Raw genomic sequence first — 21,829 nt, 5'->3', positions numbered from 1 at the left:
GCCGTTGCCGGGGATTGTTCAAGTTTTGAGCAAGCTTTTGGTAACAATGCCTGGGATTGTTCTAGTTTGGACAACTGACGGTTCATCTTGTTGCTTAGATTAGGTATTTATTTTTTTTCGAAATTCTTAAAGATGAATTCTAGAGTTTCATGATGATTTGTTGAAATCTGGCTGGCTGAAAAGCCATGTCTAATCTGATTGGACCGAGGTTTCAACTTATCACCACAAGAGCTTGTTGATTTTCATCAATCTTGCTTTTGGAGCAGTGATCTGCTAAGGCTTGGCTGACCTTTGGTCATGTCTAGTGTTTTGGACCGAAGCTTTCTTTGAAAGCTTGGCTGGCTGTGAAGCCATGTCTAATTCCTGGACCGGAGTCTTAGACTAGCATTGCACTGATTCCTGGAATTCTCATTAAGAATTTTGATATGTTTTTCCACTTAATTTTCGAAAAATACAAAAAAAAATTACAAAATCATAAAAACCAAAAAAATATTTGCTGTTTCTTGCTTAAGTCTAGTGTCTCATCTTAAGTTTGGTGTCAATTGCATGCATTCATTCATGTGTCTTAAGGATCTTCAAGTAATTCTTGATGATTTCTTACTCTGATCTTTGAATTCTTTTGGCTTGAGTGTTTATGTGTCTCATATAGTGTCAGTAGTACACAAACTGCTAAGTTTGGTGTCTTGCATGCATTGTTATTTGATTCTTGTTGCATTTTGATTATTAAAAATCCAAAAATATTTTTAATTTGTGTCTTTTCAAGTCAATGATACAAAGAATTGAAGATTCAGAACATACTGCAGAGGAATTATACAGAAAAAGCTGAGCATTCAAAAATGCCCAGTGAAGAAGGCAGACTGGCGTTTAAACGCCAGCCAGGGTACCTGGTTGGGCGTTTAACGCCCAAAGAGGTAGCATTTTGGGCGTTAAACGCCAGAATGTATACCATTCTGGGCGTTTAACGCCAGGATGGTGCTAGGAGGAAGATTTTGTTTTCAAATCAATTTTTTTTCAAATTTTCAAAGTTTTTCAAAATCAAATCTTTTTCAAATCATATCTTTTCAATCAAATGTTTTCAAAATCAATTTCTTTCCTTTTTAAAAGATACTTACTAAAAATAAATGATTTGATTGAACATTTTTTGCCTTTTCTGTTAAGGAAGGTTTTATGTTTGAATCATATCTTTTCTTGTTAGGCAAGTCATCAATTTTTTTTTTCATATCTTTTCAAATTGTTTTCAAATCATATTTTTTTCAAATTGTTTTCAAATCATATCTTCTCAATCACATCTTTTTAAAAACCAATCATATCTTCTTAACCTCATCTTTTTCAAAATAGTTTTCAATCAAATCTTTTTAAACTTCTAATTTCAAAATCTTTTTCAAAAATCACTTGATTTCTTTTTCACTTTGAATTTTCGAAAATTATCAATCAAATTTTCAAAATGTTTTCAAAATCTTTTAATTGAATTTTCGAAAATTCTCTTCCCTCCTTCCCACATCCTTCTATTTATGGAGTACTACTCCTTCTTAATGCACAATTCGAACTCTAACTAATAAAGTTCGAATTCTTCTTCTCCTTCTTCTTTCTATTTCTCTTTTCCTCTGACACTTCAAGGAATCTCTATACTGTGACATAGAGGATTCCACATTTTCTTTTTCTCTCCTTTTTCATATGAGCAGGAGCAGAGACAAAGGCATTCTTGTTGAAACTGATCCTGAACCTGAAAGGACCTTGAAGAGAAAGCTAAGAGAAGCTAAAGCACAACTCTCTTTAGAGGACCTGACCGAATTCTTCAAGGAAGAAGAACACATGGCAGCCGAAAACAACAACAATGCCAACAATGCAAGGAAGGTGCTGGGTGACTTTACTGCACCTACTCCTAATTTTTATGGGAGAAGCATCTCTATCCCTGCCATTGGAGCAAACAACTTTGAGCTTAAGCCTCAATTAGTTTCTCTAATGCAACAGAATTGCAAGTTCCATGGACTTCCAATGGAAGATCCTCATCAGTTCTTAGCTGAATTCTTGCAAATCTGTGACACAGTCAAGACTAATGGGGTTAACCCTGAGGTCTACAGACTGATGCTATTCCCTTTTGCTGTAAGAGACAGAGCTAGAATATGGTTGGATTCTCAACCTAAAGAAAGCCTGCACTCATGGGAAAAGCTAGTCAATGCCTTCTTGGCAAAGTTCTTTCCACCATAAAGATGGAGTAAGCTTAGAGTGGAAGTCCAAACCTTCAGACAGAAGGATGGAGAATCCCTCTATGAAGCTTGGGAAAGATACAAACAATTAATCAGAAGATGTCCCTCAGACATGCTTTCTGAATGGAGCATCATAGGTATTTTCTATGATGGTCTCTCTGAACTATCTAAGATGTCCTTGGATAGCTCTGCTGGAGGATCTCTTCATCTGAAGAAGACGCCTGCAGAAGCTCAAGAATTGATTGAAATGGTTGCAAATAACCAATTTATGTACACTTCTGAAAGGAATCCTGTGAACAATGGGACTAGTCAGAAGAAAGGAGTTCTTGAGATTGACACTCTGAATGCCATATTGGCTCAGAACAAGATATTGACTCAACAAGTCAATTTGATTTCTCAAAGTCTGTCTGGAATGCAAAATGCACCAAACAGTACTAAGGATGCTTCATCTGAAGAAGAAGCTTATGATCCTGAGAACCCTTCAATGGAAGAGGTGAATTACCTAGGAGAACCCTATGGAAACACCTATAATTCTTCATGGAGAAATCACCCAAATTTCTCATGGAAGAATCAAGAGAGACCTCAACAAGGTTTCAATAACAATAATGGTGGAAGAAACAGGTTTAGCAATGGCAAGCCTTTTCCATCATCTTCTCAGCAACAGACAGAGAGTTCTAAGCAGAATACTTCTGACTTAGCAACAATGGTCTATGATCTAATAAAGACCACTCAAAGTTTCATGAATGAAACAAGGTCCTCCATCAGAAATTTGGAAGGACAAGTGGGACAGCTGAGCAAGAAAATTACTGAACTCCCTCCTAGTACTCTTCCAAGTAATACAGAAGAAAATCCAAAAGGAGAGTGCAAAGCCATAAACATGGCCGAATATGGAGAGGAAAGAGAGGAGGAGGACGCCACTGAGGAAGACCTCAGTGGGCGTGTACCAATCTCCTCTGAGTTCCTCAATGAGGAACAATGGGAATCTGAGGCTCAAAATGAGACCATAGAGATTCCATTGGACTTACTTCTGCCATTCATGAGCTCTGATGAGTATTCTTCCTCTGAAGAGGATGAGTATGTCACTGAAGAGCAAGTTGCTAAATACCTTGGAGCAATCATGAAGCTAAATGACAAGTTATTTGGAAATGAGACTTGGGAGGAAGAACCACCTTTGCTCACCAAAGAACTGGATGACTTGTCTAGGCAGAAACTGCCTCAAAAGAGGCAAGATCCTGGGAAGTTTTCTATACCTTGTACCATAGGCACCATGACCTTCAAGAAGGCCTTGTGTGACTTAGGGTCAAGTGTAAACCTCATGCCCCTCTCTGTAATGGAGAAATTAGGGATCTTTGAGGTGCAAGCTGCAAGAATCTCATTAGAGATGGCAGACAATTCAAGAAAACAAGCTCATGGACTTGTAGAGAATGTTTTGGTGAAGATTGAAGACCATTACATCCCTACTGATTTTATAGTCCTAGAGACTGGGAAGTGCATGGATGAATCCATCATCCTTGGCAGACCCTTCCTAGCCACAGCAAAGGCTGTGATTGATGTTGATAGAGGAGAGTTAATCATTCAAGTGAATGAAAAATCCTTGGTGTTTAAGGCCCAAGGACATCCCTCTATCATCATGGAGAGGAAGCATGAAGAGCTTCTCTCAAAACAGAGCCAAGCAGAGCCCCCACAGTCAAACTCTAAGTTTGGTGTTGGGAGGCCACAACCAAACTCTAAGTTTGGTGTTGAACCCCCACATTCAAACTCTAAGTTTGGTGTTGGGAGGTTCCAACACGGTTCTGTGTATCTCTGAGGCTCCATGAGAGTCCTCTGTCAAGCTAATGACATTAAAGAAGCGCTTGTTGGGAGGCAACCCAATGTTTTATAATTAACTATTTTCTTTTGTTATTTATCCTTTTTGTAGGTTGATGATCATAAGAAGTCACAAAAATAATGAAAAAAGCAAAAACAGAATGAAAAACAGGAAGAAAAACAGCACACCCTGGAGGAGAAGAAGCTGGCGTTCAAACGCCAGTAATGCTAGCTGTTGGGCATTTAACGCCCAGTCTGGCACCATTCTGGGCGTTTAACGCCAGAAAGGGGCACCAGACTGGCGTTAAACGCCAGTAAAGGGCAACAACCTGGCGTTAAACGCCAGGAATGGGCACCAGCCCGGCGTTTAACGCCAGAAATGGCTCAAAACGTGATTTTGAGCAACATTTGGTGCAGGGATGACTTTTCCTTGACACCACAGGATCTGTGGACCCCACAGGACCCCACCATCACTCTCTCTCTTCTTCCCCCATTCACCAATCACCTCAATACCTCTTCCCCAAAAACCCTTCACCTATCAAATCCCATCTTTCTCTTCACCACTCACATCCATCCTTCATAAATCCCCACCAACCTCACCCTTCAAATTCAAACCACTTTCCCTCCCAAACCCACCCATCATGGCCGAACCATTACCCCCCTCTCTCCTATATATACCTTTCTTCAACCCTTCATTTTCACACAACCTAAACACCCCTTCTTTCCCTTCTTGGCCGAACACACCACCTTCCCCCTCTTCCTCATTTCTTCTTCTTCTACTCTCTTCTATCTTCTTTTGCTCGAGGACGAGCAAACATTTTAAGTTTGGTGTGGTAAAAGCATTGCTTTTTCATAACCATTATGGCATCCAAGGCCAGAGAAACCTCTAGAAAGAGGAAAGGGAAGGCAAAAGCTTCCACCTCCGAGTCATGGGAGATGGATAGATTCCTCTCAAGGGTGCATCAAGTCCACTTCTATGAAGTTGTGGCCTTGAAGAAGGTGATCCCCGAGGTCCCCTTTTCACTCAAAAAGGGTGAATATCCGGAGATCCGCCATGAGATCCGAAGAAGAGGTTGGGAAGTACTTACCAACCCCATTCAACAAGTCGGAATCTTGATGGTTCAAGAGTTCTATGCCAATGCATGGATCACCAAGAACCATGACCAAAGTGTGAACCCGAATCCAAAGAATTATCTCACTATGGTTCGGGGGAAATACTTGGATTTTAGTCTGGAGAGTGTGAGGGTGGCGTTCAACTTGCCTATGATGCAAGGAGATGAGCACCCTTACACTAGAAGGGTCAACTTTGATCAAAGGTTGGACCAAGTCTTCACAACCATATGTGAAGAGGGCGCACAATGGAAGCAAGATTCAAGAGGAAAGCCGGTTCAATTGAGAAGGCATGACCTCAAGCCCGTGGCTAGAGGATGGTTAGAGTTCATACAACGCTCAATCATTCCCACTAGCAACCGGTCCGAAGTTACCATAGACCGGGCCATCATGATTCATAGCATCATGATTGGAGAAGAAATAGAAGTTCATGAGGTTATAGCCCAAGAACTCTACAAGGTGGCGGACAAAACCTCCACTTTGGCAAGGTTAGCCTTTCCTCACCTCATTTGTCACCTCTGTTATTCAGTTGGAGTTGACATAGAGGGAGATACCCCCATTGATAAGGACAAGCCCATCACCAAGAAAAGGATGGAGTACACAAGAGACCCCTCTCACCATGAGATCCCTAAGATTCCTCAAGGGATGCACTTTCCTCCACAAAATTATTGGGAGCAATTAAACACCTCCCTAGGAGAATTGAGTTCCAACATGGGACAACTAAGGGTGGAGCATCAAGAACACTCCATTCTCCTCCATGAAATTAGAGAAGACCAAAGGATCATGAGGGAGGAGCAACAAAGACAAGTAAGAGACATTGAGGAGCTCAAGCACTCCATAGGATCTTCAAGAGCAAGAAAGAGCCGCCATCACTAAGGTGGACCCGTTCCTTGATTTCCTTGTTCTTTATTCTTCTGTTTTTCGATTTTTATGCTTTATGTTTGTCCATGTTTGTGTCTTGTGATCATTAGTATCTTAGTGTCTATGCCTTAAAGTTATGAATGTCCTATGAATCCATCACCCTTCTTGAATAAAAAACGTGCTTAATTGAAAAGGAAAGAGTTGCATGAATTCTGAATTTTATAATAGTTTAATTATTTTGATGTGGTGGCAACACTTTTGTTCTCTGAATGTATGCTTGAACAGTGCATATGTCTTTTGAACTTGTGGTTCATGAATGTTGGCTCTTGAAAGAATGATGAAAAAGGAGACATGTTACTGAGGATCTGAAAAATCATTAAAAATGATTCTTGAAGCAAGAAAAAGCAGAAAAAAAAAGAGAAAAAGCAAACGAAAAAAAAAACCGAAAAAAAAAGGAGAAAGAATAAAAAAGAAATAAAGTTGTGATCCAAGGCAAATAAGAGTGTGCTTAAGAACCCTGGACACCTCTAATTGGGGACTTTAGCAAAGCTGAGTCACAATCTGAAAAGGTTCACCCAATTATGTGTCTGTGGCATGTATGTATCCGGTGGTAATACTGGAAGACAGAGTGCTTTGGGTCACGGCCAAGACTCAAGAAATAGCTATGTTCAAGAATCATCATACTTTACTAGGAGAATCATTAACACTATCTGGATTCTGAGTTCCTAAAGAAGCCAATCATTCTGAATTACAAGGGATAGAGTGAGATGCCAAAACTATTCAGAGGCAAAAAGATAAAAGCCCCGCTCATCTAATTAATACTGATCTTCATAGATGTTTTTGGAGTTCATTGCATATTCTCTTCTTTTATCTTATTGATCTTCAGTTGCTTGGGAACAAGCAACAATTTAAGTTTGGTGTTGTGATGAGCGGATAATTTGTATGCTTTTTGGCATTGTTTTTAGTATATTTTTAGTATGATCTAGTTAGTTTTTAGTATATTTTTATTAGTTTTTAGTTAAAATTCACTTTTCTGGACTTTACTATGAGTTTGTTTGTTTTTCTGTGATTTCAGGTATTTTCTGGCTGAAATTGAGGGATCTGAGCAAAAATCTGATCCAGAGACTCAAAAGGACTGCAGATGCTGTTGGATTCTGACCTCCCTGCACTCGAAGTGGATTTTCTGGAGCTACAGAAGCCCAATTGGCGCGCTCTCAACGGCGTTGGAAAGTAGACATCCTGGGCTTTCCAGCAATATATAATAGTCCATACTTTGCCCAAGATTTGATGGCCCAAACCGGCGTTCAAATTCACCTCAAGAAATTCCAGCGTTAAACGCCGGAACTGGCACCTAATTGGGAGTTAAACGCCCAAACTGGCACTAAAGCTGGCGTTTAACTCCAAGGAGAGTCTCTACACGAAAAAGCTTCATTGCTCAGCCCAAGCACACACCAAGTGGGCCCGGAAGTGGATTTTTATGTCATTTACTCATCTATGTACTAGTTTTCTATAAGTAGGACCTTTTACTATTGTATTTAGGGAGACTTTTGGTAGCTATCTTCGTTTGATGCTATCTTAGACCTTTGGGAGGCTGGCCATTCGGCCATGCCTAGACCTTGTTCTTATGTATTTTCAACGGTGGAGTTTCTACACACCATAGATTAAGGTGTGGAGCTCTGCTGTACCTCGAGTATTAATGCAATTACTATTGTTCTTCCATTCAATTCCACTTGTTCTTTGTCCAAGATATCACTTGTTCTTCAACTTGATGAAGGTGATGATTGACGCCCATCACCATTCTCACCTATGAACAAGGTGACTGACAACCATTCTTGTTCTACAAGCAACCAAGGCTTAGTGAATATCTCTTGGATTCTTTAATCGGAATCTTCGTGGTATAGGCAGGACCTGATGGCGGCATTCAAGAGAATCCGGAAGGTCTAAACCTTGTCTGTGGTATTCTGAGTAGGATTCAATGATTGAATGACTGTGACGTGCTTCAAACCTGTAACCTACTGGGCGTTAGTGACAGGCGCAAAAGAGGGATTCTATTCCGGTAGGGGAGGGAACCAAACCGGTGATTGGCAGTACTGTGACAGAGTGCGTGCATTAGCTTTCACTGCGCGGATGGGAGGTAGCTGCTGACAACAGTGAAACCCCACACGAGCTTGCCATGGAAAGGAGTAAGAAGGATTGGATGAAGACAGTAGGAAAGCAGAGAGAGACGGAAGGGAAGGCATCTTCATACACTTGTCTGAAGCTCTTACACCAATGATATACATAAGTATCTCTATCTTTATCTTTATGTTATTTTCGTTCATCATCATATACATTTGAGTTTGCCTGACTAAGATTTACAAGATGACCATAGCTTGCTTCAATGCTAACAATCTCCGTGGGATCGACCCTTACTCACGTAAGGTATTACTTGGACGACCCAGTGCACTTGCTGGTTAGTTGTGCGAAGTTGTGTAATGCCATGGAATTGAACCACCAAGTTTTTGGAGTTCATGACCAGGGATTATGAGAGTTGTGAAAAGTATTGTTCACAATTTCGCGCACCAACTGCCCTTGAGGAGGGCAGGGCAATGTTTTGATCTTCTTGATTCCAAGGCACAGATTTGTGCTCTGCCCTTGTCGTGGGCAGGGCAGAGTTGCCTTTCAAGCTTTGTTCCCTTATGTTGCCCTCCTAGAGGACAGTGTGCCCTTGTGGAGGGCAATGTTTGCTTCCTCCCTTTCATGCGCCACGCTCTTTTCTCCTTGGGCCACGCTTTCTTAAGCCACGCTTTTCCTTTTTTTCTTTTCTTCACATACAATAAACCAAAACAACCACTCCAAGTATCACTAAATTCACAAGGCTTATAAATCAATTAAAATTCAATTAAAATTAGCTTGAACCTCATGAGTTAGCATCAATTTAATGGTAGTTGCTTGATCTAAAGAAGTTATGTGTTTTCATTCCAAATCTCTTGCTTAGGATGCAAGAAAGTGCATAAAGACTAATAAAACAAGTGAAATTAGCATGAAAAATGGGTATATGATGACTTGTCATCACAACACCAAACTTAAATCTTGCTTGTCCCCAAGCAAGCATCAAAACTAAGAGAAATTGAATTGAACAAGAAAAGAACACATATCCTTATTAGGCATATAGCAGAACTTGATTTATGGAGTCTTTATGCAGACAAAGATAACTCAATTATTGTTGCTGTTACATAATATACATCTTTCCTCAAAGGCTTGCTAAACTTGCTGTTATAAGACTTACTTTTTAATTACTCCCTTGCTAACTTTTCTTTCTTATAATACTTAACAAGCTTATTATTCTTTTTGGAGGTTTGGTGTCTAATGTTGCAGTAGTAGCCTTTGGCTTCATTTTTTTCTTTTACTCAACATCTTTCCACCACAGACACATGGCTCACTATTACTTCCTAGGATCATTGATGCCCATCATCTCTTTGGATAACTAAATGTTTTGTATCTAAGTTGCTCTTTATTGTGGACTTTCAATTGGCCATCCCAAATCAGTTGATCTAAGTGACCGGGTTTTAAAATACCCCTCAGAATTTACTCATCCAAGCATATCTTAGTACAAGAACACCACAGGCATATGTCCTAGGGTCCAAGCTATTGGTGTCCAACCTTTATTCTTTGTTTTTCTTGCCACTTTGGCTTTTTCTTCTTCCTTTTTTTTTCTGTTTTTGTTCTCAAGGGCTTTTTCTTTATTGATGAGGATCTTTATAACAGCAAGCTAACTCACACTTGAATGAGAATGATATTATGCAACAATTATTTAATGAGTTATGCATTTAATCAAACACATACACCACCATTAACTTCCATTCTTACTTATGCAACATTGGATATTTCACTTTTTAATTCAAACAATTCTCTTTTATTAAAGCATGTGGGAAACAAATCAAAATTTAGCTAAGTGATGGATAACAAGCATTGTGCAGATTTAGCATTCTTAACAAACAATTCCACTTGCAAATATACAAACACTTTAGCAGGACATACAATGGTTTCTAGATTCAAAACACTTCACAGCAGCAAGGATTAAGTTTAGATACAACCTTTGAAGTTGCATCTCTTTGATTCTTCCTTCTGTTGTGTTCTCTTCGAGTTAAGATGCATAATATCTTCAATTGTGGGCTCTTGTCCTGCATAATTCTCAAAGTTGCTTGCTTCTCAAGCCCTTAATTGTATGGTTAGTATGCATAAATTGAGTGTGGCTCTTGGATTTATTTAGGTGTTGGGGACACCAAACTTAATTGCTTGCCACTGTCTCTAATGCAACAAGTTAACCATATGTGAAACCTTGTGTCCTTGCTAAAGGTTATGGAATTAAAGCTAGAAAGCAGTTAAATAGTTGGATAATTTATTTGATTGCTTAGAGCTAGCATTATGCAAGAGGTGAGAATGTGTTTTTAAATGAGATTTTTGGTGGAACACCAAACTTAGAATCTTTCATTCTCCCTTAAATTGTTTTGGTGTACAACACCAAACTTAGCTCCTTGCAATGCATACCAATTATTCAACATTTTTATTGAAAAAGCTATGAAAAGAAAACTACCTCAGGTTGGGTTGCCTCCCAACAAGCGCTTCTTTATTGTCATTAGCTTGACATCCTCCATTCTTTGATCATGGAGGCTGAAAATCATAGTGCCTCAGCTTTTCACTTCTTATTGTGAACTTCCTTCCAGTCTCCTCTTTGATGATCTCGAGGTGTTCAAGTGAAAGGACCCGGTTCACAGTGTAGTATTCAGATAACTGTGGAGACACCTTCATTGGTTGGGTGTTTAACACCACTTTATCCCCTGGTGAAAAGCCTTCAGTAGGGATTTTCTTGTTTCTCCACCCTCTTGGCCTTTTTTTCTTTTCTTTCTCAAAAGATACTCCCTGCCTTGGTTGTTCTTTATCTGGGATGTTGAATTTCTCATCTGGAGGTTTTGGATCTAGTTCCTCCTTGACTTCTTTGGTTTGTTGCACCATCTCTACTGCTTTCAAGCATGGATTTAGAAGTCTTGGAGTTAACTCATTGACTGCCTCCTTCAAACTTTGATCTCTGGCCTTATCCTTCATAAAATCTTCTTCTTGAATGGGTTCATGCAAGGTTTTAAAAACATGGAATGCTAGATGCTCATCATGCACTCTCAGCAACAATTCCCCTTTTTCCACATCTATCAATGCTCTGCCTGTAGCTAGAAAAGGCCTTTCCATGATAATGGGAGTGTTAGGGTCCTCTTCTATATCTGAGATAACAAAGTCAACAGGGAGAAAGAATTTTCCCACTTTTACCAACACATTCTCCACAACTCCCAGTGCTTGCTTAGTGGATTTGTCAGCCATTTGGAGATCTATTTGTGTGGACTTCAACTCAGAAATTTGAAGTTTCTTCATTAGAGACAAAGGCATCAAGTTTATGCTTGCACCGAGGTCACAGAATGACTTCTCAATTGTTATGTTTTCTATGGTGCAAGGTATGTAAAAAGTCCCAGGATCATCTTTCTTCTTTGGCAACTCTCTTTGGAGGATAGCACTACATTCCTTTGTCATCTCAATAATCTGTCCTTCCTTCAGGGATCTTTTCTTTGTCAGCACTTCCTTCATGAATTTGGCATATAGTGGCATCTGTTCAAGTGCTTCCAAGAAAGGAATATTGATGCTAAGTGTCTTGAATATGTCCAGGAATTTTGAGTATTGCTTATCCTCATTTTCTTTTTTAAACCTCTGAGGGTATGGAAGTTTGGGGACACAAGGATTCACTCCTTCCCTCTTCTCTTGTAGTTGTGATTCAATGGTGTTCTTGTATCCCTTTGAAATTTTTGCATTTTTGGTTTCTAGATCCTCTTTACTTTTCCCTTCTGTCTCTTCTTGTGGAACTTCTCTGTTGTGTTTGTCCTGATTGATGGCTTCCTTCTTCATAGTCTTCTCACTTCCCACTGTGATTGCTTTGCACTCCTCCCATTTTGTGACTTTTCCTTTGTCCCTTGGGTGTTCTTCAGTAACATTGGGGAAGGCATTTGCTCTCTTCTCATCCATTTCTGAAATTTGCTTAGCCATTTGCCCCATGTGTCTCTCAAGGTTTCTGATTGAGGTTTCTTGGTTTTTGAATGCCAGGGTCTGATCTTTCCTTGCAGCTTCCTGATCTTGTCTTGCCATTTCTTGATTTTTCATGAGTTTCTCCATCATTTTCTCTAGACTTGAGATTCTTTGAGAGTCTGAATTTGGTTGTGGTTGTGTGAAATGAGATGGTTGTTGTTGGAAGTTGTCTGAATTAATTGTGGGGGTACTTTGTGGGTGGGATGTGGTTGTGGAAAAGTTATTCTGGTGGTTTTGTAAGTTATTATGGGGTTGGTGATATGTGTTTTGTGAATTTTTGAATTGGTTAGTATTATTGGATCGGTTATGGTTGCTTGTGTTGCTGAGGCTGCCAGAGTTGAAGTCCCTTTGTCCTTGATTCTGATGCTCACCCCACCTTGAATTAGAATGAGTCTTCCAGGGTGTCTTGTGTGCATTACCATGAAAATTGTGTTGAAAAATGAACTTGAAGTATTGTTCATGCATTGCACCTGCTCAGGGCTTTGTTGCTCAAAATTGAATGTCCCAAAACTTTCTTCAGATTGATTCCACCCATGTGAGGTTTGAGATTGGCATTGTGTGTTTACTGCAACACCTTGCAGTCCATCAATTTTCTTGGCCATCATTTCTATTTGTTGCTGAAGCTGTTGATGCATCTGTTTATTTTGTGCCAAGAGAACGTCAACACCTTCAAGCTCCAGCACATCCCTTCTCTGGGCTGGTTGGCGTTGTCTTTAATGAGCAAAGAAATATTGATTGTTTGCCACCATCTCTATGAGGTTTTAGGCTTCCTCTGCTGTCTTCATTAGCTGCAATGAGCCTCCTGCTGAATGATCTAATGCTTCTTGAGCTTTCTGGGTTAACCCTTCATAGAAGTTTTGGAGTCTATCCCACTCACTAAACATTTTTGGGGGACATTTCCTGATTAAGGCCTTGTATCTCTCCCATGCATCATACAGCGACTCTCCATCCCTTTGAATGAATGTTTGCACCTCTGTTTTCAGCTTGATAATCCTTTGGGGTGGATAGAACTTGGCTAGGAATTTGCTCACTAAGTCTTCCCAATTATTGATGCTTTCTTTGGGAAATGTCTCTAGCCATTGAGTGGCCTTATCCTTCAGAGAGAATGGAAACAGTAGTAGCTTGTAGATGTCTGGATGCACACCACTTGTTTTGACAGTTTCACAAATCCTGAGGAAGATGGATAAGTGTTGGTTTGGATCTTCAAGTGGACTTCCTCCATAGGAGCAATTGTTCTGCACCAGAGTGATAAGTTGAGGCTTCAACTCAAAATTATTTGCATGAACGTTGGGAGTGAGTATGCTACTCCCGCAGTTTCTTGCATTGGGGATAGTGTAAGAGGCCAACACCCTTCTTGCAGGCTGGGTATTGTTGCTCACTCCCTCTTCACGCACCTCAGCATCCATGACTTGCAAGAATCACAAACAAACCAAATGAAACATGGACATTCTAATGCTAGAATGTGGTTAGAGGGTTAGGTGACACAATGTGTCAAACAGTTAATGTGCTTAGTTAAAAAAAATGCTTAATCTAGACCACCACCTTACTTAGTCATTGTCAATCTAATTCAATCCCCGGCAACGGCGCCAAAAACTTGATGTGCAGAAAACGATCCGACACAAAACTCATCGGCAAGTGTACCGGGTTGCATCAAGTAATAATAACTCACATGAGTGAGGTCGATCCCACAGGGATTGAAGGATTGAGCAATTTTAGTTTAGTGGTTGATTTAGTCAAGCGAATCAAATATTGGTTGAGTGGTTTGTATTTAGCAGAAAGTAAATGACAGAAAATGTAAAGGGGGAAGGGAGAATTGTAGTAAATAAAAGGACAGGAAAGTAAACGTGCTGAATCTTAAAGAACAAGAAAGTAAATGACTGAAACTTAAAGTGCAAGAAATGTAAATTGCAGTAACTTAAATTGCAAGGAATATAAATTGCTTGAATGTAAAAGGGATTTGAGGACAGGGATTTCAGAATTTAAGCAAGAGAAATTGAATTGCAACAATCAATAGAACAGAAATTGAATTAGAAGCAATTAGAACTCAAACAGAAGGAAATTAAATGCAGCAAAGGTTAACAGAAGAACCAAAAGTAAATTGAGACCTCAGGACTCCAGAGACTAGGTAGCTAAGCCTAGATCTCAATTGCCTTCCCAGATCCAAGTTCACAAAGTAATTAACAAGAAATTGAAGAAGAAGCAGTAAAGGAAATGTGTTTTAATTCAATTATGCAGAAATGAAATCAAAGAGATTGTGAATGGAGATTGAGACAGAATTTCCTCAATTCTTCACACCCAAAACTCAAAACAAGAAAAGTAAAAGTGCCCCAGCAAGAACGAGGAAGAAGAGAGATCAATTCTCCTCCCCAATTCTCTGAAATCTCAGTGAAGTCACCAAGAGAAGTTGCAAAATTCAAAGCTCCAAAGAAAGTGCCAAATTCAAAAGTCAAGTAAAAGGTGAAAAGTAAAAGTCCTAATTACATCAAACTAACTCCTATTTATACACTTTCTATTCTTGGATCTTGGGATTTGGATGGGCTTTTGATTTGGTGAAGAATTGAATTAAATTGGATTTTTAATTCAATTTTTGGCCCATGAAAAATTGGCTTCCAGGAGGCTGCCCTGCCCTTGTGGAGGGCAGGGCAGAAAATGGTGCGTGTTGGTGCTTGCGTGCTTGGTGTGTGATGCTGCAGAATGCTGCCCTGCCCTCGCGGAGGGCAGGGCAGAACTTTTTGGTGCACCAGATTGGTGCCTGTGTGTGCTGCTGGTGCTGTCGAGCCTTCCCTTGGTGCGCCAGAATGGTGCGCTGGCTGTGCACCACAAAATGCTGCCCTGCCCTCGCGGAGGGCAGGGCAGTGTTTCCAAAAGTGAAGTTCCAAGTTCGAAACTTGGCTGAAACACACGCTACTTATTTTCCTTGGCTTTCTTGGCACCATAATCAAGCCTAGTTCCTTGCTTCTTCATTGTCCCGTGTTCAACTCTTGTAGCAAGCATTGGTAGGCTTTTTCCTTTGATTTATTTTCCATGAAGGCCCGATACTGCCCTTGAGGAGGGCAGGGCAATGTTTTGATCTTCTTGATTCCAAGGCACAGATTTGTGCTCTGCCCTTGTCGTGGGCAGGGCAGAGTTGCCTTTCAAGCTTTGTTCCCTTATGTTGCCCTCCTAGAGGGCAGTGTGCCCTTGTGGAGGGCAATGTTTGCTTCCTCCCTTTCATGCGCCATGCTCTTTTCTCCTTGGGCCACGCTTTCTTAAGCCACGCTTTTCCTTTTTTTCTTTTCTTCACCTACAATAAACCAAAACAACCACTCCAAGTATCACTAAATTCACAAGGCTTATAAATCAATTAAAATTCAATTAAAATTAGCTTGAACCTCATGAGTTAGCATCAATTTAATGGTAGTTGCTTGATCTAAAGAAGTTATGTGTTTTCATTCCAAATTTCTTGCTTAGGATGCAAGAAAGTGCATAAAGACTAATAAAACAAGTGAAATTAGCTTGAAAAATGGGTATATGATGACTTGTCATCAGGGATCAACACTTTTACACATTAGTCATAGTTTAGTTTTAGAAGTAGTTTAGAGTTAGTTTCTAGAGAGAGAAGCTCTCTCTTCTGTCTAGAATTAGGATTAGGTTTAGATCTAGATCTACTTCTTCTCTTTTGCTTTGATTTTCCTTTTTCATCTTTAATTGTTCTCTTGTAGTTGTAGCATTCTACTGCTTTTATATTGTTAGTTGTAGTTTATGAATTCTTTTGTAGATCTACATTTCCTTTCAATGCAATTTATTGTTTTCATGTCCTTTGATGCTTGCTTTAGTTTTCTATTGTTGATCTCTTGTCTTGATTAGTTGTAGTTCCTTTAATTCTTGCAATTCATGATGTTTACTTTTACTGACTTCTATGTGTTTGTTGAAATGCTTTTTCTAGTTATGAGTTAGGTTTTTCTTCTCTTGGCTTTGGTTGAGTAATTAGAGACTCTTGAATTATCAAACCCTCTTGTTGATTGATAATTAGAAGTTGCTAATTGATTTGAATTCCACTAAAGCTTGTCTTTCCTTAGGAGTTGACTAGGACTTGAGGAATCAAATTGATTTATCTACTTAGTCAACCTCTAACTATGAAGGAAAGTCAAGTGGATGAATCAATTTGATTCTTCAAGTCCTAGTCAACTCCTAAGGAAAGACTAGAGTTAGTGGAATTCAAATCAATTAGCAACTTTCAATTATCAATCAACAAAAGCATTAGATAACTCAAGAGTCACCAATTACTCTACCAAAACCAAAAGGAGAAAAACCTAACCCATAACTAGGAGAAGCATTTCAACAAACACATAGAACGCAATAAAAGTAAACATCACAAATTGAAAGAATTAAAAGGACTACAACTAATCAAGACAAGAGATCAACAATAGAAAACTAAAGCAAACATTAAAAGGCATGAAAACAATAACTTGCATTGAAAGGAAATGTAGATCTACAAAAGAATTCATAAACTACAACTAACAATAAAAAGGAATTACAAGCGAAGTAGAATGTTACAACTACAAGAGAACAATTAAAGATGAAAAAGGAAAATCAAACCAAAAGAGAAGAAGTAGAAGAAGTAGATCTAGATCTAAACCTAATCCTAATTCTAGAGAGAAGAGAGAGCTTCTCTCTCTAGAAACTAACTAAAGCATTAACTAAACTAAACTATGACTAAAGATGTTGATTCCCCTTGAATCCTTGGTTTAAATAGCATCAGAAGTGAGTTGGAATTGGGCCTAGGAATCTAGAAATCGCCCCCAGTGGATTCACTTTAATGAGGTCACGTGCGAGCACCGACGCGTACGCATGGGTCACGCGTACGCGTTGTTTGGCATTTATCATCCACGCGTACGCGTATGTCACGCGTACGCGTCGCCTTGCAACGTCAGCTTCTACGCATGCGCATCTGCTGCACGTGGGTGTCGATCTCAGCATCCCAAATCCTTGTTTTTCCATTCTCCACTTGCATGTTTTTCCTCTTCATCCACTTGATCCATTCCTAGCCTTTCCAATTTAAATTCACTAACAAACACATCAAGGCATCTTGTGGAATTAAAGGTGAATCAAAATTAGCAATTAAGGGCCTAAAAGGCATGTTTTCACACTTAAGCAAAAATTAGGAGACAATCATGAAACCATGCTATTTTATTGGATAAATATGGGTAAAAGTTGATAAAATTCCCTAAATTAAGCACAAGATGTACCACGAAATAGTGGTGCATCAAATCTCTCTACACTTAAACCAAGCATGTCCTCATGTTTAACCAAGAAAGAGAAACAAAGGGTACTATCATTTATTCAATGTAAACTAACTATATGCACTCTAACTGGATGTAAGTTCCTAAATGGACGCAAGTCCTTGGTCAAAATAAATCAACTTCCAAGAAAGCATATATTAGCATAAGGGCTAAAGGTATTAACAACCAAGCCAAACCACAATTGAATTGAGCTATTAAAGATTTTTACAAACTTGCAAGAAAAGTGTTGATTATAGGTGAAAACATGTAATTGAGTGATCAAACCCTCACCGGAAGTGTTTGCACTCTAGTCGCTCAAGTGTTTAGGGTTGATTCACTCAATTCTTCCCTAATCATTCTTTCCGAGATTTGTTTTTCATGTAACAATCAACAATTATTCCATGCATGCATACAAATACCACGAGGTCTTTTCCATAGGTTGTAATGGGGCTAGGGTAAAGGTAAGTATGTATATTTGGTTAAGTGAGCTTGAATTTGAATCTTTGATTAACATAAACCTCCCACCTAACCTATATAACAACCTATACAATTTCAAAGCTAACCTAACTACCCATTCTTAACTTTTTCACATACTCATGTGTTCTTTTCTTGATCACAACACATATGCATTGACTATTATTGAGCTTCACTTTGGGGTATTTTGTCCCCTTTTTATTTCCTTTTCTTTTTCCTTTTCTTTCTATTTTTTTTCTTTTTCTTTTCTTTTGATATATATTTTTTTCTTTTTTATTTTTTTCTCATTTTTTCTTTCTTTTTGCAATAAAGGGTATATAGAAGTATCGTTGCATATGGCTTTACATTTAATTAACACATGAGCATGTACCCAATTCCCAACATTTTCAACAAAAATACAACACACACCTTTTTCCCAACCAATGTCCCAAGTTTGCCCACACTTGAATGATACACACACACTAGTCTAAGCTAATCAAAGTACCAAATAAGGGACATTTATTGTCTTTCACTTTAAGGCTTGTAATATGCTAAAATTATGAAAAAGTGGGTTAATCGTAGGCTCAAAGTTGGCTAACAATAGAAGATAAAAGGTAGGCTATTTGGGTAAGTGAGCTAATTGAAATGATGGCCTCAATCATATAAATGCATGAATACAAGAAATAATGGATATAAAGAATCAAACAAATCAAAGATCATAATCATAGAAAGAGAATAATGCACACAAAAAGGAAATAAAGTGGTTATAAGATGTAACCACACCATTAGGCTCAAAACTCACGAGCTTGTGCTCTTAGCTTAAAACATGTTCCACAAGATATAATTTAAGCAAGTTCAATGAAAACAAAATTTTTCACTCAAATCAATTGAGATGTCAATGCCCTCTAAAGAATGTTTTTTCTTGAAAAATATCATGATTTTAACTAAGCTTATTATATGTATATGTGAAAAATAAGAAAATACAACTAAAATCCTAAAATGAGATGCAAAAGTGTTGGGATTAGAAGCTTGCCACCCAAAAACGCCGACTGGTCGGACGACCTCCTCACAATTAAAAGTTTGCACCATCCTCGGTGCATCCAAAGATGAGCATGTGATGCCAGGGCATCTTGTCTAGTTTTACTAGCCATTTTTTGTATGCTTTAGGTTGGTTTCATGCATTTTCTTAAGAAATAAGCAAGTATTTGGTTGAAAATGCAATCATACCATGATTCAAGCAAACATTGTGAATTTTGAATGATTTCATGAGAATTATGCATAAATTGAATGATAAATTGGATGATGCATGATCCCATGATTAAGAGCAAGACTTTGATGCACTTTGTTTGATTGATTTCAGGCCAAAAGAAGAAGAGAAGAGCCACGTTAGTGGCTACGTTAGTTACATTAACGTGGGCACTAACTTGGAAGGAAGGAAAGTGAGAACGTTAATGGCATTAACTTTGAAGAAGGGCCAACGTTAGTGGAAAAAGTGAGTGCCACTAACGTTTGCGAAGGTGCAAAAAGACCCACGTTAACTAAGTTAACGTGGTAGTTAACGTGGAAGGAAAGGGAGATGCCAACATTAGTGGAAAAAGTGAGTGCCACTAACGTTGGCGAAGCAAAAAAAGACCCACTTTAACTTCCACGTTAACTGAAAGGGAGATGCCAACATTAGTGGAAAAAGTGAGTGCCACTAACGTTGGCGAAGCAAAAAAAGACCCACTTTAACTTCCACGTTAAATAAGTTAACGTGGTAGTTAATGTAGGCAAAAGTCCCACCTGATAGCCTGACCATGCCTTCTTCAAACACGCATAACTTGAGCCACAAAGCTCCAAATGAGGTGATTCCAGTGGCATTGGAAAGTAGGATTCCAGAGCTTTCCAAGAATATATGGCACTACATGATTGACACTAAATTTGAGGGCGAAAACTTGCCTCGAAAGTGCAAAGATGAACATGGTATCAACCTGTAGTAAGGCCAACTGACCTCTTCACCCTCCAAGAAGTATACCTCGAGCTGTAGAGCTCCAAATGATGCGCTTTTAAAAGCGTTGGAAAGTAGACATCCAGAGCTTTCCAACAATATATAATAGTATGGAGTGGACATTAAGTTTGAGCCCCTGATTACTAGCGTTATTGTGACTCACGTTTTCCATTAACGCTAGTCGCTAGCGTTAACGTGACTCACGTTTTCCATTAACGCTAGCGACTATGCCAGCGACCATGTCCACTTCAAAGGAGTATAACTTGAGTTACAGAGATCCAATTGAGGTGATTCCAGTTGTGTTATAAAGCTGACATTCAGAGCTTTCCAAAGATATATAATAGTCTATAGTGGGCATGAAATTGAAGCACAAACAAGAGGCATCTTCTAAGCCCCAAAAACACCAACTGGGCAGCATTTCACCATGGGCCTCAATTTGATCACTTCTCTTTCAAGGACCACCCAACCTCAAGGAAGCAAGCCCACAAGTGTCAACCAATCAAGGCCACAAGAAGCATCTAGAATAGGAATTTTCATTTAATTGTAATTTGCTTTTAATTTCATTTTGTAATTTAGGAGAGCCTATATAAAGGCCTTAGTTTGTACATTCAAAGGGGGACGGGGTTAGACGGAAGGCTGGGAAATTGGGGATTGAAGTGGGGTCTTCGGATTCCCTCCCCTCACTCACTTTTCCTTCTCTTCTTTTCTTTGTACTTTTCATTTATGAATTTGGAAGTTTCAATGTTAGATTTAATCTTCATCTTTACTTTTCTGCACTTTCTTCTTTTCTATTTTGGTAGAGCAATGATCAACTAACTCTTTTCATTGGGTTAGAGAGCTCTATTGTGATTCAATGGATCAATTGTAGTTCTTATTCTTCTTCTTCTTTCTTTTCTCTTGATCTTACTAGAAAGCTTTCAATCTTAATTCAATTGGTTAGTTGTCTTGGAAAAGAAACTCTCCATAATTGGATCTCTTTTGAACCTTGGAAAAGGGATGAGGAAATCATGCTAGAAATGCTTTCTCATGTTGGACCAAATTGGGGTTTGGATGGATATTGTGACATTTAATCCTCCCAACACTTTGATTTGGAAATACATGTGGTATAATCAGTGACCACACTTTCATCTCTTCCAATGAGCAATTAAATCAAGGAATTGGGCAATTGTTCAAACTTAGAGAGATTGGATTGCCAAGAAATTGGAATCCAATCACTTAAGATTGCCAAGGAGATCAATGAATGCATTGATTGAGGAAGAGATGAGAATGAACTTGATCCGGAGGATTGCAATATCTCTTGATCCCAATGTTAATTTTACTTTTAGTTCTTACATTTACTTTTCTTGCCATTTTACTCTTCTGCATTTTATAGCTTTTCTTTACTTTTATGCCATTTACATTTTCTTGTTACTTATCACTCCAATATGATTCGTCTAACTAGGATAATTAATTAATCAATGTTTGCTTAATCCGTTAATCTCTGTGGGATTCGACCTCACTCTTTTGTGAGTTATTACTTGACGATAATTCGGTATACTTGCCGAAGGGAAATTTGTTGAGAGACAAGTTTCCATGCATCAAGTTTATGGCGCCGTTGCCGGGGATTAACTGTGATTAACAAACTGCCGGTTGATTGATTTACTAGATTAGACGCTTTTCTTTTATTTTTGTTTTCTTTTGTTTCTTTATTTTCTTTTGCTAACTAACTCTTTGTGATATTGCCTCACTGGGAATTTCCTCATCTGTGACAATGGAGATTCCAATTTCTTTTGGTGATTATTGTTTGAGACAAAGCTTTCTGTAGGAAAGAAAGGAGCATCCATCATATGGTAGTCAATCAAATTTCATGGAAAACTCTCCACCACCATAGAATGATCCACTTTACTATGCTCATGGTGGATGGGAGTATCAAAAACATGAAATGGGGTACTTTCCAGAGCCACAAAATGATTCATATTTTGATGACTTTGAGCACTACTCAAGCTGTGCCTGGGGAGATCAGAACCAAAGAAATTTCACTCATTCATACCCCATTTATC

At 38.8% G+C, this 21,829-nt stretch overlaps 1 non-coding gene across 1 annotated transcript; it reads right to left on the bottom strand.

Moving 5' to 3' along the window:
* Positions 1-2,217: 2,217 nt before the first annotated feature.
* On the bottom strand, positions 2,218-2,325 carry LOC130938381 (small nucleolar RNA R71). Its single transcript, XR_009069548.1, has one exon. It is a non-coding gene; the product is annotated as a small nucleolar RNA R71 (small nucleolar RNA).
* Between the last annotated feature and the right edge of the window lie 19,504 nt (positions 2,326-21,829).

This window comes from Arachis stenosperma, chromosome 6 (genome assembly GCF_014773155.1).
Source record: "Arachis stenosperma cultivar V10309 chromosome 6, arast.V10309.gnm1.PFL2, whole genome shotgun sequence".
Taxonomy (NCBI): Eukaryota; Viridiplantae; Streptophyta; class Magnoliopsida; order Fabales; family Fabaceae; genus Arachis; species Arachis stenosperma.
Note: the sequence above shows the minus strand (reverse complement) of the source record. Positions and strands in the feature narration are given on the sequence as shown.